The sequence below is a fragment of the Tursiops truncatus genome, chromosome 7 (assembly GCF_011762595.2).
Source record: "Tursiops truncatus isolate mTurTru1 chromosome 7, mTurTru1.mat.Y, whole genome shotgun sequence".
Classification (NCBI taxonomy): Eukaryota; Metazoa; Chordata; class Mammalia; order Artiodactyla; family Delphinidae; genus Tursiops; species Tursiops truncatus.
Genome location: NC_047040.1, coordinates 86,155,810 through 86,181,979, shown reverse-complemented (window position 1 = coordinate 86,181,979; position 26,170 = coordinate 86,155,810). Strand labels below are relative to the sequence as shown.

Here is a 26,170-nt window from a genome sequence, read left to right as displayed (position 1 = left end):
ACACACGTAAAAACGAATGAATGAATGAATGAAAATCTTTCCAAATGCAAGGACACTTCCGCTATTGATTCTCGGAGCAGCAACGATTAGTACATCTCTAAATTTAACATCTTAGGGTGTACTTACTATGATTGTGACAGCTTGGAAAAAGTTTCCTGGCAAGCAAGCTGATTCAAGGAGGAAAAAGAAAGAAGAAAGAAAGGTAAAATTAAAAAGCTTGCAAGCCTGGCAGGAGCTTAATTAAAGTCCAAATGAGAATAATCTCCAAGAAAAAAAAGTGCTCTACTTAGGAGGTCTGATCTTGGATGGCTGTGTGTACAGTGTTCCCATTAGGGGGAGTGGGATATGGGGAGCCTGTTGGAAACAGCCCCTCAATATGCCCTTTTATTCTGTTTTTCATTTCACAAAAGTCTTCACGCTTGTTTAAAGCTCTGGCAAAATGATATCAAGAGGAATAAAGCAGAGCTTATTCTCCCAAGGTCTTTCTCTTGCTGCCTGCTCACAATTTCAGATGTTGTTGTTGTTGAATAGAGTAGCAGTGCTTTAAATATGGGTTTTGAAGTGAGGCTGGAGCTCATATCCCCTGTCAGAGTTTTTATGTCATGAGCCCTCTGCTTCTCAAGAACAGTATTTTATAGTTCCCAGGCTCTCTTCACTTCTTTTTAAAAGGAGGAATAAAGAAAAAATAAACAAGCATGAATTTCCCTAACAGTTTATTCTGATATTCCATCTTGGAACACTCAAGCACGGAAGATCACTCATAATGCGAAGACAGTGTTCTGGTAAGACACTGGGGGCTTTTGCATTGGGTACATATTTCTGATTATGTATATTTAGAGAATTCATACAAATTTCACATCGTGGTCACCATACTTTTAAGTGAGAATTGTCTTATTTGGAAATATACTTGTGCATGTGCTGATTTGAGGGCTATGATGTAGGATACCCATCGTTTAAGCTTCCTTTAGTTAACCTGATTCTGAAGATATTAGGCAAGCCATTCCCTTAGTCTAAGAGATGTGGGAAGCAGGCCCTCAAACCCATGAGAGGTTGTGTCCTTTGAATTTCCATAAAGAGGAGGACCATCTCTGGTCTATCCTAGACTTGACTCCAAACTGGACAGAATTTCAGAATTATTGGCATGGTTAGAACTTAACAAAGCAGAATTGAGGTAGGCAGCATGCTGTTGTGACTGATGGCTATTGAGAGGATTTTTTCCAACACCTATCAAATAGGCTATGGAGAAAATGAATGAGAGAGTGCTTTAGAAAGTCCTTTAGAGATGTAAGATACTGAACAAATGCTAACAGTGTTTCTCCAGATGAGCTTTGTTTGAGAAAGTAATCTAGAAGCAAAGAGACGGGAGTTTTTCCTTCATTGCTCAAGGCAAGGAGAATCACCCTCAGCAGGCTTGCCTTACCTAACTCATGTAGTGCGTAGTATTTTTAATATGTCAAATGGAGGGACTAACCAAGAGGCTGATATGGCTGAGAAATATGATGTTGGAAAGGGACATATGTTTGCTAATCCATGCATTTTTGACATAACCTTGACATTAGTTCTTGAATTCTCAACTCAGCTTGAGGTTGTAGTTCATGTTTAAATATCCTTAAGCAATGGCAGAATGGCCACATAGTTCTTTGGAAATGGCAAAACCACACCAGAGGAGGCACTTTTACTCCACGGTGCACTAACTGAGTAAAAAAGTTTTTCCAAAATATAAGGACATCCGTATCCAGTCCCAGAGAAGTGCTGGGCTTTATCATAGCTCTCACTGCCTCTTGTAAAATCTATACCATGAGAAGCTCAACAGACCTGCCCATGAATTCTTCGCTCTTTATGAAAAGGAACCAGCCAGGTGAGGTCTGTCTGCAGGGGAGATGTCCATATAGGCTGGCTCTAGGCTTCTTTGACCATCTTCATCCATCACTTCTTTGCTCTGTACCTGTGGAAGGTTGACCCTAGCCAGCTGTATCGCAGAGGTGCTCTTGAGGGCTGGCTTCCTGCTGCTACAGTCAGTGGAAGTCTCTGGTGATAGATGGCAGAGGGAGGGGGAAGGAAAAGACCAACCAGTTTTTTTAGTTTATCCTCCACCCCCTACCCCTTGCCCACCCATCTGCCTCAGATAGCTTCTCTACCTGAGGATCCATGATGTCCTCCATGTCTTCAGCCCATTCTGGTTCCATCTTCCATCTGGTGATGTGGACCCTCCTCCCTTTGTCCCTCCAGCCTGGTAGTGGCTTCCTGCAGTGGCTGGTTTCTTGGTGACTTCAGGCTTCCTTATTTGGCTCTCAGCTTCTTCATCACATGGGTAACCAGTTCCCTGCATCAAAATCATTCCCTCTGTTGGTGTAAATGCTTGAAGTGATGTCTGGTCTCTGGTTAGCCACTAGCAAAACTCCATGCCAGTCACTGTCATGGTTCATGTAGCTATAACGTTATTTTCCTTTACTGTCTCACTACCCCCAAGCCCAGTTTGTGAAGGCTTAAGATTTCTATTTGGCCCCAAATTGAGAGATCTTCTGTTACCCTTTCATGACAGAGTGAAAAGGTGAACAGACCAAAAGGAATTTTACATCCAACTGGAATGCTTTGCTTCTGAAGAAGAAATGTTTTTTCGTGTACAAGCAATTAATGATCATTTGTGCTATTTGAAATACTGTTAATTTTTATTATATGTTTGAAAGTCATCATTACATATTCCAAGAAGAGTGAACAGAAGGCATTTACTTTTTTAAGTAGTTTCTTTTTGGACCAAAAACAAGCATTAATATGATAAGAACCAACAATTGCCATAGTGATTTCCTGTCTGATAACACCCATTGGGGTAACAAAAACACTAGCGATTGTTTCATATTTCAGAATCCAAGTACTGCAGCTATTGATCTGAAATTCTATACTTGAGGTCAATGCAACTGGGTCACCTGCAGGTTATTTCATGGGGATTTAACCCACTGACTGCAAGGACTTAATTCCCTGGAAATGACTTGTGTTGAAGGCATTATTAATACTGTAAATGTGAACTCAGTACAAAAGCATGACTTTAGAGTTTTATGATAGGTGATGCAATCTTGTGGCTAAAAGCCTGCAGGGGGTCTGGACATTTCCAGTACATCTAAATCCTATGAAATGTACAAAGTTTTTCCTCTATTCCCATCTCTTTTGTTCTGGTACCGCTACCGATCCAAAGAAAAGAGACAACAAACAGTGTCTTTTCTATTTTACTATCTGCATTTTTCCAAAATTCCTGGGAAAGGGAAAGAGAGGAGGAAAACTTGTTGACACTTTTTATAATTATTTAATTTATTTCTGAAAATAACACAGGAGACACAGAAGAAATGGAAAAATCATGTGGAAAGTAATTTCTAGCTCATAAAGTTACTATGAGAATAATACAACATAACATTTCCTTTATATTAGGTGCTCAATAAATGATTTGAAAGAAATTCATTTTTCAGAGGAAAAAAGTAAGTCACAAAATATTTCCCACGTTCATATGGCTCAGAAGATTAGGTTTAGCATTAAGCTGCAGACTCTAAAACATAAATACTTTCCATCATCCTACATTGCATTTCTGGGACTGTTTATCTAAAAGAAATCTTGCTGGAAGAATAACTAACAACTAAACTAGCTGTTGCCAAATATCTGTCTGTTACATCATCCTATATAAAACCTATATATCCCATATCATTCTATATAAGATTGTGTCATTTCTGTCTTTTTTTTTAACCAAGGTTAGAATGAAATGATCAGAAATTTTAGTATTGGAGTTCTAGGTTAGAAATAAGTTAAAACTTTCCAAGGGTGAGCTATGTTTCAGTATTTACTATTAGATATTAAAAGCATCAGTGCTTTAAATATTGCCCTCTTTGAGTACATTTTAACCCTCCACTGTATTATTTTTGTAACCAATTTTTCACCTATCCCCTTTTGAAATTCATTTAGATATGGACAATGTTACTTTCCTATTTCATATGAGTACCTGTTTCAAGCTGAAGTGTTATTAATGTTCCTTTATACAGTTCTTCACTTTTATCAAATTACAACATGCACCAAACCAGATTCTACAGAGGAGTTCATGATGGAAAGTGATAGATTGGGCCCTATCACTTCACATCCCCAGGCCTATTCATGAGAGGAAACCTCCTTCAACTATTTCAGTTTTCATCTCTTGTAGTCGTTACTTTCATAACTCTGGATAATATCTCTACTTCTTGACTTATCTACTATAGATAATACCTAATATGAAATATTAATTTATTCTACTTCACTTCCTCCAGCATTTGATAGTCATATTATTATATGTAGATGTTGAATAATACACATAAACCTCTGTTTCTTGTTTCATTCAGCATTCTACAGTAACTCCTAACTTTCCTTTGTAAGGTAAATATATTTTCCTTTCTACTCTTTCCTTTACCTCTCTTCCTTTCTTTCACAATCTCTGGTTATTAACTCCTTTAAATTTTAATAGTTTGACCAATTAGAAAACTAATAAACAGTGTTGATATTTGCATTATTATGAGTTTGTAAGTCTTGTTCATTACCTGTCCAAGAGGTTTCACAAAGATTCCTTCTTTAGAATTCACTGTCACAATCCCTACACTTGTCAAAGAGTATTCCTCACCAGGTCCAATAGAATCTATTTTATTACACTCCAAAAATTGCTTAAACTCTTGGCCACATTTGGTTCCCTTTATAGTTGGATCGTGCTTTTCTTGTGCAGATTTTTTATTTATTTTTTTCCTGGCGTCTGTAATTGCTTTTCTTTTTCTTTGCTTTTTTTCTTTTATAATGTCCTTACTCATTTCTGACACTATTGCGCAGAGTCCCGATTTACCAGGATGGCTTCTTTCTAGAGGCTTCTGCCATTCTAATTCATATTGGAGTGGTGCTTCCAGGGCTGCTTCAGGGTGTTCAGATTTCTTTGTGTTTTCTGAATTAGAGGCACTGTGTCCTATAGGACATGTGTATTAGTTTCCTATTGCTGCCGTAACAAATTACCTTGAACTCAGTGGCCTAAAATAACAGTGATTTATTACCACATATTTCTATAGGACAGAAGTCTGAAGCTTAGTCTCACTGAGCTAAAATCAGAGTGCCGGAAGGACGATATTCTGGAGGCTCTGCAGGAGAATCCACTTCCTTGCTTTTTCTAGCTTCTAGAGGTTGCCTGCATGCCTTAGCCAGTGGTCCCCTTCCACCTCCTTCACAGGCAGCAGTCACATGACATCACATCACTCTGACCTCTTCTGTAGTCAGTCTCCCTCTGACTTTCTCCTCAGTCCATTTTCCAGTTTTGAGGACCTTTGTGATTACATTGGGCACCCCCTGGATCATCCAGGATACTTCCCCATCTCAAGGTCCTTAATTTAATCATATCTACAAAATCTCTTCTGCCATGTAAAGTAACATATTCACAGGCTCTAGGAAGTAAAGTATGGACATCTTTATGGAGCCTTTTTTTTTTTTTTCCTACACCTTCTCTACACCCATGTCACAGATGTGCTTCATCCATCAATTTTCATCTTCCTGTCTCAAATCTAAAGAATCATCAGAGTTGAGATAACAGTGAAACCATAGGTTGATTAGTAGATGAGCGGAAAATAAAGAGAAATGACCTTGTGAATTTCCTTACAAGATGTTTTATCTATTATTTGTGCGGGATAGGCTTAGAGATTTGTGTCAGGCCTGGGCCAAAGCTCATTTATTCAAGGACTGTCTGATAATTTCACCTTGGTCACCTTCACCTCAGCTCTGTGCTGCTCTTGCTAGAGCATGATTTAGGGTTTGTTGATTTGTTGTATTCTAAATTTCCAAAGTTGCCTTTTGTGTATAAAAATAATTACTTTTCCTTCCACCCCTGAGCAGGGCCCCATCATGGGAATGCAATCAATGCTAACTTCAAGATCAAAACAACCTTATGGGTCCAATAGCAGTCCCCTTATCCTCGTTTTCAGTTACTCTTAAATAATATTATATATATAATGTTTATTATATATCATGTTTATTATGCATCATATTGTTATATATCGTGTTTATTTAATATATGTGCATATACATATATATATGTATTTATGTATATAACACTTGGAGATTAGGCAAGCCAGCAACAAACTGAGACAGAAAAGATGCTTCATACAAGTCTTCAATTTAAAGGTTGTAGTCACACACTCATTTGAAGACAATATTTATGCCTAGTTTTGCTACACACTGATCAGTTAAGCAGTAAAACAAATTGTGAGAAATGGTATCCATAAGGTTGACTAAGCATCTTTAAAATCAAGGCACTGAAGGTAGAGCATACCCCATGCCTGGTCCTTAAATATAACTCATCCTACTATACATCTGTCAGTCACACCATCCTCATATAAAAATGATCTAGGGCTTCCCTGGTGGTGTAGTGGTTGAGAGTCCGCCTGCCGATGCAGGGGACACGGGTTCATGCCCCGGTCCGGGAAAATCCCACATGCCGCGGAGCGGCTGGGCCCGTGAGCCACGGCCACTGAGCCTGCGCGTCTAGATCCTGTGCTCTGCAACGGGAGAGGCCACAACAGTGAGAGGCCCACATACCGCAAAAAAAAAAATCTAAATTAAAGACATTGCCCTATGTCAGAAAGTATCTATTGCATGTCTTAATGTTTTTTTTCCTATGGCCATCATGCCATTTTACCTTTAAACTATACTTTCAGTAAGTAATTGGGAAAATAAACTAGTCAAGTATATTTGCAAATATTTTCTTTACTCTTGACTTTATCTTGCCCTTTGGTCAAACTATTTCTGATGCATCATCAACTCTATGATGACACTCTGGGAGAAAAGAAACAGAGCTTGCAAGGCACTTGACTACGAATAGTTGCTAAACATGAAAGCATGATAGTGACAAATTACCTTAAGACCAGAGAAAGGAAAAAACAGGGTTTAAAGGTCACCACAGAGAAAGCAGAGCTATAAAAATAATGTAGTACAAAAATATTCTCTACAGCACCATTTCAAGGAAATTTGAAATTAAAATAAAGGTAGATTTTACAAATACTCCCCTTTAACTACAGTTTCCACTTCAAGCTCACAGACTTGGCGGGGTTTTTGTTGTGGTTGCTTTTTAATCAGTGTGTGTGTGTGTGTGTGTGTGTGTGTGTGTGTGTGTGTGTGTTTTAGCAAACTAGAAATTTTATGGCTGATGCCTAGCTTGTCTCTTAACTCATTCTAATTATATTCATAATTAAATTGTAAAAAAAAATAGTTGACTAGAGCCAAATGGCTTGCACAGGTGTCTTTTTGTAGGAATGGTTTAGTGCTAGATAATAAACAACTGGACCTCCATCTACTTAATTTGGCTTAATGAAAAGTCCTTTATAAGTAAAACTAGAAGGTGATTCAGAACTAAAATTGGACCTCGATGCTGAAATTAATTGAGTGGTAACACATCAGCTCCATTAGAAAACGTGGCGCTCGTCTTTTTGCTTTTCCTTAAAACTTTCTTGCACTTCTTTCTTCCATAGCCTTATGAGGTCAGTTTTCAAAGCAATAAACTTCAAGCTGAGCGATGAGCCAGTCAGCCTTCCTGAGCATCCCTGCTCCCACTGAAGAGAGGTGCTTTTAAAAAATATATAGCCAAATGCAGAATTTCTCCTCAGTACCTCAGGGGAAACCAGTTATCGCGACCCTGTCCTCTAATGTAGATTTAGGTCACTGGTTTTCATGGGCTGTTATCAGGGTCACAGCATCAATAGATCCTAATGAAAAATGAGGGTTTGTGGCCTTTGAGATGCCAGTCTCATTTCACATTCTCAGGTTAACACCAGTACTGCTTTGTGATCACCACAGAGAGACCTTCCAAAAAGTTTTCTGCCGACCCACTCCCAACTCTGATTCTGGCCACATTTCTGGGAGAATGACCTCTCCTACTTCCCCAGTAGGTTTCTTTTCTCTCACCCAGTCCAGCGTGGTTCTAATTATAAAGATAAGCTAATGATGCAACTGGCTTGCCGTTTCCTTTTGAGGAAAAGCCAAATTCTTTGTGAGGTCTTCAAAGCCCTTCATGTCTGGTTACCTGAAAGTTCTCTTGCCTGGACCATGTCCTTCAAGCCCGCTGATCTCCTGGCCTTTCCTTGAATACCCCAGGTATATGGAGGGTCTTTGTCTGCTCAACCCCTCTGCTACAGGCATGTCCCCATGTTGCCACTCACATGTTCACTTTTCAGTGAGGCCTACCTCATCAGAGAAGCTAACATTTCTACCTGTGGGGCACACCACCACCTCCATTCAAATTCTGAGTCCACTATTTACTACCTTTAAGACCTTGAGCAAGTCCTCAACCTCTCTTCACCTCAATTTCTACAACTAGAAAAAGGATGTAAAAGTAGTATCTTCCCCATGGGGGCTGTAGGGAGTTTAATGAAATGCTAATTATGACAAGGCACTTATTTACGGGTTTCTGGCACGTGACATTCAGCGAACATCAGCTAGCAATATCAAATCAGTGTACAATCAGCCTATCCTTCGGGCCACGCTCTCAAATGACCTTCCTGTCCATTCCCACAATCTTTCCACTCCTCTGATAACGTGTCTCAAGTGACACATATGATCATCTTTATTCTGCTTTAATATTTGTTTCCAGAATTCCAGACAGCACCAAATATGTTTAAGATAATAATCCAGGATATTCTCTTGCTTTGAGATCCAGCAAATCCCACTTTTCTTTATCTCATGACATCTCTCCTTTGTTCTTTCAGCAGTTCCCAGCCCAACTCCACCTGATTATTCCGAAGCCTGTTACTTCATTATAGAACATACATCTTAATCATAACTCAGAGGCTAACCATCTTCTCCAACCTGACGCTGCCTTACTTCTAATGGATATTAGTAAATGTGACATTGATAGTGACACCAGAAAAGACAACTTCAAAGTAATGCCTTCTCCCAATTGGGAAATTAGCTTCCTTGCTGATGGTGTTCCTGTGTTTTCTCTTGTGAAGGTTATAGGCTCATTGGCAAGAGAGGAGTTTAGGGTGTGGAAGGGGGAGGCTAGACACCAGGCTGTGCACATATTCGTAACACTGTAGATCTTTCTCACAGAAAAAAAACATTCAAAGAGTTGTCAACCGTATTCTACAAGAAGTCATTCCTCCTCATACACACACATAGACACAGGGACACACACTCACACACATTCTCCAAAGCGGAAATGTTTCATTTTTTTTCTTTTCAGCTCTCACAACTCGTGACATTCTAGCTTTAAAAGGTAGACTTATTTTGGAGAATTCCCTGGCGGTCCAGTGGTTAGGACTCCACGATTTCACTGCCGAGAGCCCAGTTCAATCCCTGGTCGGGGAATTAAGATCCCACAAGCCACGCGGTACGGCCAAAAAGAAAAAACTTTTACAATTATCTCGAGAACTTTCCTATTAATCTCCCTGAGCTATTTTTGAACCTTGATATGGGGTGAGAACTGACCCCTTACCCTGTTTCCTCTTGCTTGCTCACAGGCAGGCACATGCTCTCATCGGCTCAGGCACCTGTCCTTACTCTAATTCTCCACCTCTCAGTTGATAACAGAGTTTTCTTCTAATAGCTTCTAGGGCTATCACGGGCTCCTTGAAATGCAGCGTGTCTTCATTGGCTCACTCTTTATTGTTTTGGAGAGTTAAACTTTAGAAGTGATGTCTGCCAGAGTACTATACATCTCCTGGGGGAATTCTGCTCATGTTGGAACAGCACAATATACTTGCTGAGAATTGCCATGTGGTTTGGAGATTGGAGCCTTTCCCTAAGGATCGACTCACACATTTTCTACCTACACTTTGGGAAACAGAAACATGGAAAATGGATACCCTTTTATAGAAAGCAAGTAGCAGTGCTGGTTTTGTAAGTTAAAGTAATATGCTTGAAAAAACAAAAGCAAACACATATTTTTTTAAAAATCCATGCACGATAGAAAAAAGTTGCACCGGATAATTATGAGTTTCCTCCTTTCATTGACTTATTTATAGTTTTCTATTTAAATGTGCAGTCCCTTTTATTTCATGCAACACCTTCACTTTTCAGAAAATTGAAACTCTAAAAGGGTAAATGTCTAAGGCCCTGAGTCCATGATTGCTGTCTAACCAATCAGCTCTTGGCCTCTTTCTCTTTTACTTTTCACTTGGAGCATCCAGCAGGTGAAAGGTTGACTCTTTCAGATCTCAAGTCCATTCGTCTGCCAAGTAACGGATGGGTAGACCCAGTATTGCCGTCTGTCATGCTAGTTTGCAGGCTGATACTGTCCTTCCAATACATGAAATCAATGATCTTTTGAGCTTCTCCTCCAGGTCCCTAACTCCTCTAAGCACCATGGTAAGATTGTTCTTTGACACCTTTTGTGTATTATTCTCTGAATATCTAATTGGCACCTAAGAAGGAACTATTACGTCATTGAAATATTTTTTTGAAATTTCTACTCCTTTGTGCTTTGTTATGAAAATGTTTTAGGAAAAAATCATCCTGAGCAATATTAGACACAGAAAGACCTCTGAAACCCCTGTCTATGATGCTAGGATCTGTAATGCTCAGGGCTTCTGAGAGCTGGACCCCTAAATGAATATGTCTTAGCCAAGCAGAAGACCCCAGAGTTCTCCACAAAGGGGAAAGACAGACCAACTAGAACATAACTAGAAGAATCACATTGGTCAATGTCAGCATCCAAACACCATCTTTCTCTAAAAGTTCCGTAATATTTGAAAAGACCTAAAACATAAGCTCCAACCTCTGTGTAGTATTCTCCTTTCTTTCTCTGTTCTTTCAGTCATTCTCAAGAATTAAGATCACACTCTTCCAAGTGTGCCCCTCTAAAGTATGGAAATTATCTTAGTCAGCTTGGGCTGCCATAACAAAATGCCATTGACTGGGTGACTTAAACAACAGAAATGTATTTCTCACAGTTCTGAATGCTGGAAGTCTGAGATCAGTGGGCCAGCATGGTTGGGTTCCAGTAAAACTCACTCCCTGGTTTGCAGATGGCCACCTTCTCACTGTATCCTTGTGTGGTGGAGAGAGAGCAAGTTTGGTCTCTTCCTCTTCTTAGAAGGATGCTAATCCCATCATGAGGCCCCACCCTCATGACCTCACCAGCATCTAATGACCTCCCCCAAAGGCCCCACCTTCAAATACCATCACGTTGGAAGTTAGGGTTTCAACATAAGAATTTGGGGTAACACAAAAAAGAAAAAATTAGGACTTCCCTGGTGGCGCAGTGGTTGAGAGTCCGCCTACCGATTCAGGGGACACGGGTTCGTGCCCCGGTCTGGGAAGATACCACATGCCGCGGAGCGGCTAGGCCCGTGAGCCATGGCTGCTGAGCCTGCACGTCCGGAGCCTGTGCTCCACAACAGGAGAGGCCACAACAGTGAGAGGCCCGCGTACCACAAAAAAAAAAAAAAAGAATTTGGGGGACTGGGGGAACAAAAACTTTCAGGCAATAACAGAAATCATACTTGAATGAATACTTTAGTTGTACAACTTAACCAGTGTAGGATGAAGTTTCTTCCCTTATTCTGGCAATATCTTTCTATTACTGCCACACACGATTTAATTAGCTCTTTATTAATATTAGTTAATTATATTATGGGGGTCTAAAATTGAATTTAAAGTTCCAGGTGTCACTTTTACCCATTTCTCTCTCGTATTAATTTTGTGTGTTTTTTAACCTACGTGCAGAAATATGCATGCAACCCATTGTGCTTTTTCCCTCATGATCCCAGGCTGTCAAAACAATAACACTGGCAGTGGAGTTTTGCTTTAAGTTTTAAGTTTTGCATAGTCACAAGACTAATCTCACCTGAGTCACGTAACAATTGGAACTGGGACCAAAATCCAAGTTTTTAACCATAAATCCTTCAGTCTCATCACTCACTCTTCCTCTCAGCGTTATGACATTTGCAAATCTGAACAATGTGTATTCCATACCCACATCCAGTTCCTTGAGTGCATTTCAAGACCGTATAGCATAGACTGGAAGGCCATTTGGAACAATGGGGCAACGAGAGAGAACAATTTTATAACATTTTGGGAAGAATTTCAAATACTGTGCCATTAAGAAGAATTGTAGAGAGGGGCATTAAAAATTTACAAAGTGTAATTCTTTAGACATTTGGACAGTTTTAAGAATTAATTTGAATTATAAATATTGTAAACTAAACTGGTCATATAATTACAGTTTCAATTTATGGTTTACTTACCATATTTTCACTTGGATAAAGCCAAGTACAATATGTACAGTTTGCCATTTAAATTAGTATTTAAAACACTCCTTTGTGATAGATATTATTATTCCCATTATTTCAATTTAGAAAACTGAGGCTCTTGGACATTAAATAGCATGCCTAAGGCTACCAGCTGGAAAGTTGCAGAACTCAGATTTGAACCCCTATCTGGTAGACTCCAAAGCTGTTGTTCTTAACCAGGAAACTAACAGTCTTGCCTAATTTGGACAAAGTGATAGCAAGAGTCTACTTAGAAATGAGATAATTAGTAGAGTTAGATGTGGCTCAGATGAAGACTCTGTTGTCAAGAATTATAATGAAAGGAAGCTAAGTAGAACATGAATAAATTGCTATGTTCATACACATGGTCTCAAAACCTCATTGTTTATTTAAGAAAGGCTTCTGTCCTGGCTATTCAACTTAAAACAAATTCAACAAAATTTTTTATTGCTTTCTGTATCCAAGGCAACATTACAGGTACTCATTCTCATGCCTAGGTCACTGGAAAAACTTTTAAAAATAAAGTTAAGCACCAGTGAAATTCAGACACTCCTAGCAGATGGAGAAGAAAATGCTTAAAGTGTAGAAACAAGGCACTATGTCCTTATTACATTTTCTAGCAAGTGAATTAAGAAATAGCATAAAATTTCTTACAACTTTCATCATATGTGTTATTTAATTGAAAGGTAGAACTACAACAAAGCATTGCTTTGCCCCTCATGTCATGTGCTAGAATATATTTTCATGGAGTCTATAAAATAGATTCACTATTTCAACCCATCATATTCATAACAGAAAAAGCCCAACCAGAGTTAAAATACTGATGCTATGTCCACTCACATGCAATGATCGTCCACTTTTTAAAAAACATTTAACATCTTTGTTGAAACAGAGCAAACACACAGAAAAATACACCGATCTTGAGAGTGCTGTTAACTGGGAATTATTTTTTATAAAATTGGTTTTCCAGGCTTATATGTTTGTGACTCTTTTCTCTGATGATTAATCATAAATTATCTCTGTTGAATTTTTAAGTATGAAACTGAGTCTAAGCTGTCTCATGTCTAGGTATAGAACTGTATAATATTGTTTTCCATCTCTTAATCTGACCTAAGGATCTCTGGGGTAGGAGCCATGTTTTAGTATCTTTGTAGCTGCAGCTACTAGGTGAATGCAAAAACATAACGTGCTTTGTGTTGGTTGTTTCATGTAATTCCTCCTTTAACAATCCATTGTAATTAGCAGCAATGGACTGTTGAGGTGGGGGAGTGGGAAGGACTGGTGGTGAGTTAGGTGAGTAAGAAGAGAGGAGGAAACTGTGCTTAATATAGCCCATTTTACTGAGAGCAGATTTAAGAATTAACTGCTTACATCTCTCCAGATGTTCTTATCTGTCTTTAAAGCTCTGTTTTACAGCTACCTTCAGAGGAATATGCTGACTCTAGTCTTCATATTTTCTGTATGTCAAAATGGTATTACTATATAATTTACAAAGACTTCATCTTGGTGGTTTAAAAATTTATGAGAGAAGAAAGGGGATGTTAAATGAGCAAATAAAGTATTTTGATAAGGCTAGTGAACTTTTGCAGTATTCAAAGGGTTACCTGAACTCCTGCTAATACAACTTGCCAGTCTTAAATGCAGGGCAATGGTGGAGAAAACAGTGAAACTGTACTATAAAAATAAATTACTGTCATGAATATTAAGCAACAAGAATATAATAAACATGACTGTTTGCATGATTCTGATTTATTGGTACTGATATGTGTATAAATTACGACACTAAGTGTTTATTCTAGTTGTTTCAGAATATGGGCCAAACAAAACTGGGTGGACACTTCCCACAGACCTTTCCATCTGCCACCAAATTCCTATTTTACTGCTCCTGTTGCTGAGTTTCTTATGTCGGTGGCATCAGGACCAAATGTGAGCAGCCGTTCCTTTTAGTTTACTTTGCAGACTGAGTAGATAGCCTTTCCAGGATCTGGTGTTACAACTACTACCACCATGAAGTTTCTGCTCTCTTGCAATAGAAAAACCCCAGCTGCAGAGCATCCCGAGGGCCATTCCTACTTGCTCTGTTAAACAGTGCTCACTTTTGACACGGGAGGGTTCATTACTATATTCATGAACTTCTTGGCACCGGATTTGGGATTTCCCAATGCTAAGCTGTACTGTGTTTTACAAACTTGCTTAACAGTGGATGTTCTGGATTACTTGTTCTGAGAGGTTAAAAACAGAGAGAGAGAGCAAAAACCACCCTGTGTATCCATGTAAAATCTGGTGGTACCTCAACTGCCGTAAGATAACTACATGAATAGCACAAAGTTGGTCTTGCTGATATTCACAAGTCGATGTTATTAAGATTTGTCATCAGTTTTAATTGACACTCTTTGGAACCAGATATTTGTTAAACAGATGGCCAGAATAAGGTATCGCACGAGAAAATAGCAGTCTCCTGCCTCGGGTTTTTAGCTTTAATGTTACATCTCATCAAAGTTTACTTCAGGAGATTAATTATTTTGGAGATCTCTTTTCTCTAACATTGGTGGCAACCTGCAAGGAAGATAGCCAAAAATTTAATAACCTTAACAGAAGATGCAGTTTCCACGTAGTGGAGCATGCTGTACAGGTATAAGTTGATGATGCCTGTAAAGAACTGCTGATCATATAAACACTTGGCTGCAGATGAAATGCCAGCTAAAGTTCATGATGAGGCAAGAATTGTTAGCTACTTAGAACTGGAAGTCTTGCAACATTCTTGAGGGCATTTTAACTACATATACACCAAAAGGTTTAAAAATCTGCATACCTATGTATTGACTACTACCTATCTAGAAACTTACCTTAGAAAATTTTTATAGATATGCACAAGTATGTGTACAAAGTTGCTCATAGAAATGTTATTTATAATCGTGAACAAGGTAAAAGTAACATATTTGTCCAAATTTGGGGAAAGTTAAATTATGACACATTCATATAATGAAATATTATACATTTGTTAAATTATGTTATAGAAAGCATTACTCACAAGGTAAAATGCCAGTAAATATTAAAAGAGAGCATAAGGGTGTACAGGTATTAACCTATTTTAAAATATGTATGTAATTATTTATAAGTAGAGAAAGGACAAAGTATTTATTTCAAATATTAACAGGGGTTGTCTCTGATTGACTATATAGCCTTCTTTTTTTTTTTTTTTTTTTGCTTTTTTATGTTCTTCAAGTTTCTTCAATAAGTACATCTGTAATAGTGGGAAAAAAAAAAACCTAAAACTCAAAAGTATAAAAAGAGGGCTTCCCTGGTGGCGCAGTGGTTGAGAGTCCGCCTGCCGATGCAGGGGACACGGGTTCGTGCCCCGGTCCGGGAAGATCCCACATACCGCGGAGCGGCTGGGCCCGTGAGCCATGGCCGCTGAGCCTGCGCGTCCGGAGCCTGTGCACTGCACTGGGAGACCCCACAACAGTGAGAGGCCTGCATACCCAAAAAAAAAAAAAAAAAAAAAAAAAAAGTATAAAAAGAGGGCGAGTTGACAGTATTGTGAGAGATCCCAGAAGCAGTTACTCTAGAGGATCCCAAAAGTGGTTTTGACCCAAATCACCTTCATAGAAACAGATTCCTGGACCCATTCTGCTAGATTTTGATTCAGTGTGCCTGAGATGAGGTTGAGAAATTTTTACTAAAAAGCAGTGAGCAAATTCTCAGGTGATTCTGATGTGCAGTCAGATTTGGGAACCATTGATTTCTGTCCTTTCTCCTTGATGAAGCCGAAAAGGAGAACGTGTACAGACTATGTTCCTTCTGTACATAGTCTGTTGGCATCACAGCGTCTTACCCCAAAATAAGGTGTGCAATCCTTGAGCGGGATACTGCAGAAGTAAGAGGTAAATACTCTAAACTAGAGAAGAATATGCGACCCTGTACGATCTAGCAGCACAACAAGGGATAAAGACAATGAACACTCTACAGAAGAGAGAGAAAAGTACAGTGGTTGCAATAACTTCACTGTGGAGTCATTCAGTGTATGTGGAGTTTGAAAAATCAGTCAGGGAAAGAACATGAGTACTGGCTCCAGCCCTGAGATGAATGTGTTATGCTGGGGAGAGTGAAGAATCTGAATAAAAAGCAGTAAAGATTGTGGAGATAACAACAGAAGGTAAGGAGTGGAGATACAGTTAAGCCAGTGTTATAAATTCCATGAAGGTTGCAGCCCGCAACTGTAGTATTTGATCCTGTAACCTCCCGCCTAACACCGTACCTTCCACAGAAAAGCTACTCAGTAAATATTTGGTCAATAAATTAACTAATTAATTGCACAGAATTCAATACTACAGAAGGGTTTTCATTTTGATCCACAGCAGAGAAAACCCCATTAAACATTTTTGAGGAAAGTAGTGAAAAACTAAAGAATACTTTTTAGAGAAATTATTTAGTGGTAATTGACAAGATGTATTTAAGAGGAGAGACAGGAGACATAAAACCCTATTGTGTTATCCACCTGGCATTATACCTGGCTACAAGTGGAGTATGACCTTGGACAAGTAACCTAACCACTCATGGACTCAGTTTTTTCTCTCTGAAGTAATGAAAGTATACCATGTCAAAATTCTGAAATTGAGATACATAGATATGCAAGAGGTTCATGATCCACTGCCCAAAGCGTTGGCCAGGTTTCTGTATATGTGCACCTGTGTATTTTCTGGGACAAGATTCCCAGAAGATATGTGACCTTGCAAAAATTTATAGAATATGTGCTACTCAGAACATGGTCTGAAGACTGGTAGCATCAGAATCACCTGGGATGCTGTTAGATATACAAATTCTGGGGCCTGATTCCAGACTTTCTGAATGACAATCTCTGGGAAAGGAGCCCAGGAATTCCTTTTTCACAAGCTCCCCAGGTTATTCATCTGCATGCAAAAGTTTAAGAAGCATCTAGTAGCTAGATGAGTTCTAAGCTTCTCACCAACTTGAAAATCTTTGACTGTTTTGTAAAAAAAAAAAGGAAAAGAAGAAAGTATAGATAAGAAAGATGAACAACAAAGAAGAAAATTTGCAAAGACTTAATGGTAACTTGGATAGACAGTCATGGTCAGATTTTAAACCTGCATGACCAAGAGAACAGAACTGTATTTGACAGAAATAGAGAAGCTATGATGACTGTTTTGCATGCAGTAGAAGACCGGACCAAACACAACTCATCTATGAACTGATTTTTTTTCGTGGCATTGTTCCTATAGACTTCAGAGCAAGACAGTTCAGTGTACCTTTGTGCTGCAAGAAATTATTCCAGGATAACCCAACTGAATACAGCTGTTGGAACGAACACCTAATAGCTGATCAGAAGTTGAGATTGTTCAGAATGAAATGTTTGGCAAAATCCAAGATACCATCATATATACTGCTGCGTGTGTGTGTGTGTGTGTGTGTGTGTGTGTAGCAAAAAAATATTAAAGCCTAAAATTGGGATTTCCACATGTGAAAAAAGTAATACGATTTGATGAATATGTGTAATGTAAAATTACTGTTTCAGAGGTGAGATTGTTTTAAATTTTTAAACAGAGCATTGAAAAATGACCAAAAAATGGTTAACAGGACAAGCAAATTTAAACCTTGACTAATTTTGACAAAAGCTCTACAAACCAAAAGATATCCTTAAAGTAAATGAAACCAACTCCTTTGATTCAAGAGAGAGAAAAGATATGCTGATTGAAAAGAACTTTTAACTCTGTCCGCACTATCATTAAGTGTACTTAGATTTGCACCATATAATTATTATGATTGTGGCAATTAATCAATCAACTGATTAACATGTAAGGTCAGCAGGATCCAGTGATCTTATCTTGAAGCTTGAATTAATTAATTACAGTTTCTTCAACATTATTATTTTCTATTTGTGTGCCCAGTTTGTGCAGGTTGCCCCTGTTGACAAAATGTGGTTTAGTCTCTCTATCACAGCAGGTATGAGCACTCACTGAGGTACTTTTGCTGATATAAAGTCAGAATTATAAGGAAACAGAAATATATTCAATACTTTCTGAAGTAATTGCTTTGTTATTTTTCAACATTTAATGTGTTATGTACATTACAGAAATTAACAACATTCTTGTGAATGTTTTTTAACATAAGATCACAGAACTTCTGTCTGTCAGAATAAAAGAACTTCAATTAAACTATTGTAGGTCATATAATAATTCTATTATTCAGATAATTTAGTGTATATTGCAAGAAGTGCCCAAACCTGCACCTTGCAAACACATGCTTTTTATAAAAATACTTTTTAAAGTTTTTCAAATATATCACCTCTTTTGCTAATTTTTTGTCAAATGTTTAAAGTTGCATGAGGAAACTGAAGCTAAAACCATGAAGTGGTTTGTCCAGAATCTCCCAGTTCACTAAGAGCAGTACTGGAATAGAACAACTTTTTCTCCAAGTACGTATTGAATGACTTTTTTTTTTTCTTTTTTTCTTTTTTGCGGTACGCGGGCCTCTCACTGTTGTGGCCTCTCCCGTTGCGGAGCACAGGCTCCGGACGCGCAGGCTCAGCGGCCGTGGCTCACGGGCCCAGCCGCTCCGCGGCATGTGGGATCTTCCGGACTGGGGCACCAACCCGTGTTCCCTGCATCGGCAGGCGGATTCTCAACCACTGCGCCACAGGGAAGCCCTGAATGACTTATTATGGACACAAATATATTGAAAGTTAGAGACAGTAAGATGAACAGAACATGCTACCACTTTCATGGAATTCACAGTCCAGCAGGTGAAACAGGCATGTGGTGAGATATTTACAAGGGCAGCCCCACAGTGAAGAAATGAAAGGCCTTGAGCACATGAAGGGTCTCTCTTCCACTGCTTATGGTGTTTCAGGATGACATCCTTGATGACGATGCTCCAAAAGGAAGAAGATAGAACACAAAAGAAGTAAATATGTTGCGATATGAGACCTGTTGCAAATGTTAAAGCTGGCTTCTTTTTTTTCTTTTTACTAGAAGCCACTTATTAGCAGGGCCTGTCTCAGTTGGAGGCTCTGCCTTTTTGCTTACAGACTGTCTGACGCCTTTATAAAGTGGGCCACTACATTGTTGATTACTGCACACCAGGGTGGTCTGTGAACCGTTGTTTTCTGCTGTCCACAGTGAGGCAACATCTTCTGAAGTTCTGGTCTCATATGTCCTTGGAGAATGGTTTGTGTTTCCTAAGAAGCTTAAGTCTGGATGATTTACATGTAACATTTTAAACTCCTGTTGTGTAATGCCTGGAGTGAGATCTATACAGGCTGAAACCAGTTTTTCAGGTCTGTGCATGACATGTAGTTACGTATTGTATCACCTACCCCCGCTTATCCATGTGGCTGGAGAAGATGTTCATGGGATGCACAGTAACGAGGATCTGAAAATTCTGTATTCTACTGCAAAATAACATCACGCACATAGATGCTCTGGCTTCTTACGATGATCTCATAGTCAAATGATTAAGTGTTTTGTCAACCCAAATTAGATGTGTTTAATTCTGACTTGAAAAGAAAAAAGAGAGAGGCAACTGGGATAAGTTAAGACATGAAATGGTCAGAGTTTGCTTCTGCCTGATTGGAGTTCATTTTCTCCCATTTACTTTTTTGCTCTCTTCCAAGTGAACAGCATATTTCCTGGATGTGAGAGTTTGTCAAATGACATAAAAAAACATTCTGAAAACAATTTCAATCTGTGAATGAAAAATTAACATTTATACTCTCATAAGCATTAAAAGAAAATAACACACGAAAATCCATAGAAATGTGATTGTCAAGCTACACTGACTCAAACCAAGAGACCCAGAATGTAGTACGTCTACTATGCTACATGTGGTGGGTGTGTGGGTGTGGGTATGAGTGTGTATGTGAGACGTATCATTGCCATAGTGTAAAAGAGTTGAATTAGCTTCCACTTGACTAGATGAGAGCTCTTAGTTCTTATTTTGAAAGCAATCAATTGAGCATGGTTAATTAGGATATCACCAAGTAGTTAAGAAAAAAAAAAGGCAAGCCACTTACTAGAAAGTATATTTTGAATCTGCTTACATTACAGTGCTGATCAAAGGATTATGAAAAGAATTCACCAAAACTGTGGTTGTTAGGTGCTTTCTGCACAAACACATTTTTCTTTAATTACAGCAGATTATTATAGTTATTTTATGTGGTAATACAGTGCTGCCTTTATGGGAATCATTGAGTTATAAACAAAGAACACATTCCAGTCCTTCGAGCAATAATTGTAAAAGGACAAGCCAAAAAGATTTCATTTGGGAAAAAATTATCTTTAATTCTGCTTTTATTCTGTCCATCAGTGCTCTTTTAACTCAACTTACAAATATACATAATTTTTATGAAATGTTAAATTACAGTAAAAATTCAAAATGACTAGCAATATTAACTAGCTATCTAAGGTTTCTGCTGTACCATTTTATTCAATGTATGCCTTTCACGTGAAAGTATTTCAGTGTCCTAAGTAAATTAACTCTTTCATTAATACGGAAAATGAGAATGGACTCCATGTTTTCATACACATGCCCTCTTCATTTTGTTCTGATGGTGTATAACACTCTTTTCAAAATAGTTCCAGAAATCTAACAGCCAGAGAGGGCTGAGTATTAATACTCGGAATGTCAAGCCACTCAGAGGATTGTTACTCTACCACCACCCAGATTGTTCCCCACAAATACTAATAAGATCAATGCAAGTCTTCTTAACCTTGGGTAAGGTTGAACATTTACATGATTTGAGACTTGAAAACAAAAGTACAAAGGCAAAATCCACATTTTCTTCTAATGCTTGAAGGGCTTCTCATTACCCAGGTCCTAGATTTGAGCAGTAGCCCTCTTTCATGCATTCACTTGAGAGTTATTGTGAGCACAGTATCCTATTATTTGTGTGCTTGAATGCAGGAGAATACAAATGTTAAAATTTTACAGGTATGCCTTAATTGTTTGAATACAGTATTGGGCAAGTGTTAAGTATTAGCAGCCTACAGGGAACTCAGACTTTAACATATTTTTTCTGCCTTCAAGAGGCTCTAACATTTTCAAGAGAAATGTGTGAGGTGTTTTTATGTCTAGGATAAGTCATTTGTCCTCCTTTTCATGTCTGAACCTAAGAGAGTAGGACTGGATTACACTCAGAACCACATGTTGAAGTTGGACATGGGGAGTCCTTGCCTATTCATGTCAACTGAGTCTTCGAGATATTTTGGGTTTTCCCCTCCCTTCTCCCCTTTTATAATAAAAATACTTCAATTCCCCTGCAAATAAGTGAGAATCCAGGTAAGAATCTAGATGACCAGAAATAATAGCTGTAAATATTTAAATGAAAATAGTTGCCTGATATCCAAAAGTTAGGGCGGAAATTCCCACCACTGGCTTATTTCCTATGACTTCCACCCAACCACAGGTTTCCAAAAGAAAACCCCTCGCTCATAAAGATGCATTGTTAGCACATGTCTACGTCTTTATTGGTTTTCTTTTCTTTTTTTTAAATTTGTTTGCCATTCTGGGAGTGAATAGTAGGGTAGTCTTAACAATTCAACTATGTAAAAGAGGGCCATATATGTATTTATATCATGAGACGCATGAGGAAAACCTGATTCAGCCCACTGGACTCACTGTAATACCAACCCCATAGTGAAAACCACACATTTAGTTCTACACCAAGTGACTTATAGGCAAGTCAAAGAATTTCTCTGACCTTACTTAATCACCTCTAATCAATGTACTCACTGTGTTTTAGCATACTCAAGGTCAGATAATGCAAAGTATTTCCTAATAATTGCTGCCATTTCTTTTTCAAATCGTGTATAAAAGCAAAACCTCACTTCAGCAGCAAGCTTAACTGTCTTCTGTCTCATTCATCATTATCATCATCACCATCAACATCATCATCATCTATGTAACCAGTTAAGTAACCAGCATGTGGATCTATCCTCTAATCGGTATTTGTTGAAGAAGCAAGAGGCTGAAATTCAGATCTCTTGTTCATTTCAAAACAGTTGTCAAATTCTTCCTTGGACTGGAAAAGAAAACTTTGGAGAAATTGACATCTCAGTCACTGGTTAAGAAGTAAATATGGAAGCACAAAATGGCATTTTTAAACAAAACTGCTATCCTGACCATAACTGAATTTTCACATTGTCAGCACTTCCATTATAAACATTTTTTTTAGTTGGGAGTTTATAACGCAAATGTAAAGATTTGCTATGGGCTAGATCTCAACCCAAGAGCAAATGTTTATACCAATTTTGAAAACAATCAGCTTGCCCATTTGTAGTTATGCATGTGTTCATCTGTTATTGCTTGTCCAATGCTCTCCAACTTCTGGGAGAAAAAGCAGACATCTGGAGAGAAGAAACAATGTTTGCTCTCCAGCAGATGTAGTCTGTTTTCCACAATCATTGAATAAAGAAGGTATTGAATAAATCTGTGCCCTTTAATACAGGGGAATGAAAATGACAGCATTCTGCCTGCATATCAATACTGTTGAAGTACATAACTGGGTAGTCTAAGAATTGATCACTTTGGATCACTAGAACTCAGGGTTATACCCATTTTACAGATGGAAGGAACTGGGATACAACCATGAATCACAGCAGTGAAAGGACCTCTCTTATAAAGTACATCATACTTCAGGGATTGCCAGAGTTAAATGAAAAATAATCATTTTGGTAAAAAGTATTCTTTACTAAGAATAATTAATATTTTCCAAAAGATTGTAAGTGAACTTCCAGTTTCATATTGTTCGAGTTTTTTTCTTTGCTTTTAAATTCATTCAGTAACCTAAATGTTCAATTAGCACCTTGCAAAAAAAAAAAACAAAAGATCAGAAACTCATATCTGGAACAACTCCGAAAATGTTCCCTAGCTCTGTGTCCTGATGAGCTGGGAGATCAAGGCTGGGTCTACAGTTTATTTTTTTCAAAATAATATGATAAAATTTCAGTGGGTCTTTTTGTCACCTACATTGAATGGCACCATGAATAACAAAGGGCAAGTACGGTTTACTAAGAAAAGACTGGGTTCACAAGTGATTACATTCTCCTAGTTTGGCTCAAATTAGCTCCACCACATCAAGCAAGTAATTTGTCCTCTCAGACTTGATATTGGAGGTTATTGAACGAAGGGATCTCTAACCATCTCATCCTACTCTAAAGTTCCATGGCTATAGTGCTATACCTTACAAATTACCTTCCTCAAAAGTTTGCAGTTTCTTGGTGAATCAAGTCAAGTCTCTTGTCTGATTCTTCTGTAGCCTTGTATACCCCACCCAGTAAGTAGTCTCTATGTCAAGGGCCCAGCCAAGTGAAAGAATCAGGAAAGCACCTTTGTCTTGTTCTGGGGCAGGTAAAATCAAAGATCCTTATGCATAGCAAATCCTTATTGCCAATATAATTTATCCGGTATTGGTGGGGATTTCTGTAGTACTGGGGACAAAATAAGATTCTTGACTTAATCTGTCATATATTTGGTGGCACTTAATATACCTCTCTATTAGGTAACTTTTGAGAGATAATCAATTATTATTTTATTATCAAACCCCTTAAAATAAAATCTTATCTTCAAGATTAACTTCAGCGTATGATTGCATAGCACCCATCACATGGCTCATTTTCCCCCAAAATCAACACATTCTCATATGTTGTCCATTTTTTTCTGTGCTAGAAATACATTCCCATGGTGACCTGGAGGACTCTTGGAGGGAAATCCTATATAGCGATGTACTGGTAGATTTTTAGTACATAAAACCGTCAATTGCTTACGCCTGCATAGGCAGAAAAGAAGTCAAATACAATGGGTTTACTGCAATGCACATGTCCTGGTCTTACCCAGAGTGAAGACCAGGGTACATGTAAGTCTGGGTGCTGTTGTTTGTATGTTTCTTTTTTGATAAAAGCTATAGTAGTAAAAAGTAAACATGCTCAGTATTGGAGCAATTCATGTGGATTTTCTCCAGCTGTATTAAGGTATAATTTGGGGCACAACTTTAGTATACAATTTGATAAGTTAGACACAATTTGAGGTATGTATACACCATGAAATCATCAGCACAGTCAAAATAATGAGCTCATCCTTCGCCTCAAAACCTTGCCCCATGTTCTTTTGTAATTCCCTCCCTCCACCCCTGGTGCCCCCCTTCCATAACAAATGATTTGCTTTCCATCACCATAGATTAGTTTGATTTTCTAAAGTACTATATAAGTAGAATTATACAATATATACTTGTCTGGTGCATTTCATGTAGAACAATTATTTTAAAATTCATTGAGGTTGTGCATATTGGGATTTATTCTTTTATTGCTAAGTAGTAGTCTACTGTTTGGGTGTATCACAATTTGCTTAGCAAAGTTCCTGTTGGTGGACATTTGGATTGTCAAATTTTTGGTTATTACAAATAAAGCAGCTATGAGCATTTGTGTATAAGTCCTCATATACTTTCATTTCTCTTATGTAAATACCTAGGAATAGAATGACTAGGTCATGCGGTAGATGTATATTTAACTTTAAAATTAATTGTCAAACTGTATTTCAGAGTAGCTGTACCATTTTTCATTCTCACCAGCAGTAAGAGCTGCGTTTCTCCACATCCTCATCAACACATGGGATGGTCAGTCTCTTAAATTTTAGCGATTCGAACAGGTTTTGTAGAGGTGTCGCATTGTGGTTGTTATTTGCATTTCTTTAATGGCCAATAATGTTGGGCATCTTTTCATGTCATTATTTGCCATCTCTATGTCTTCTTTGGTGAGTGTCTGTTCAAATTTTTGTTCATTTTTGATCAGATTGTCTGTTTCCGGATGAGTTTTCAGAGCTATTTACATATTCAAGATATGAACCGTTTCTTAAATGTATGCTTTGCAGATATATTCTCCTAGTTTGTGTCTTTTCATTTTCCCAGCAGTGTATATTAAAAACCAGAAGCTCTTAATTTTAATGAAGTTTAATTTATAAATTTGTTACTTTTATGGATCATGCTTTTGGTGTCATATCTAAGAAATCTTTGCATTATCCCACGTCACAAAGACTTTCTCCTGTGTTACCTTCTGGAAGTTTTATAGTTTTAGATTTTATATTAAATCTATGATCCAGTTTGAGTTCATTTCTGTATAAGTTTGAGAGGTATGGATCGAAGTCCACTCCTTTTGCCTATGGATATCCAATTTTTCCAGCACCCTTTGTTGAAAATACTACCCTTTTTTTCACTCAGTTGCCTTTGCACCTTTGTTGAAAGTCTGTTGTCCATTTAATTGTAGTTCTATTTGGGGACTGTCCATTTTGATTCATTGATTTATTTTAACTCAATGCCAGTGCCACAAGTTATTACCATAAATTTAAAGTAAGTCTTAAGATCAGGTATTATTTTTCCTTCAACTTCACCCTTTATCAAACTTGTTTTTGCTATTTTAGGTCAGGGATTGGCAAAGTTTTTTTTTTTCTCTGAAGGGACAGATAGTAAATAGTTTAAAGTTTATAGCTATATAGTCTCATACAGTACTCAATTCTGCCACTGTAATACAAAAACAGCCATAGGCAATATTTAAACAAATAATATAGCTATCTTCCAATAAAACCTTATTTACAAAAGCAAGTCGTAGTTTGCTAACCCTTGTTGTAGGTCCTTCACATTTTCTCATGAATTTTAGAATCATCTTGTCAATTTATAAAAAGAAAAAAAAAAGATTTGCTGAGATTTTGGTTGGCTTTGAATTGAACCTATAGGTGAATTTGAGAAGAATTGACATTTCAACAATATAGTGTCTCCCAACCAATGGACAAATTATATCTAATCATTTATTTATATCTTAATTTTTCTCAGCAATGTTTCACGATTTTCATTATACGTATCTTGCACATCTTTTGTCAGATTTATCCTTAAATATTTAATATTTTTCATTGCTATTATATATTTCTTA

At 37.9% G+C, this 26,170-nt stretch overlaps 1 protein-coding gene across 3 annotated transcripts in view; it reads left to right on the top strand.

The window, feature by feature from the left end:
- Positions 1–26,170, top strand: part of ARHGAP15 (Rho GTPase activating protein 15) — a 621,340-nt gene that overhangs the window by 495,076 nt on the left and 100,094 nt on the right. The gene's annotated exons all lie outside the window — the stretch shown is intronic.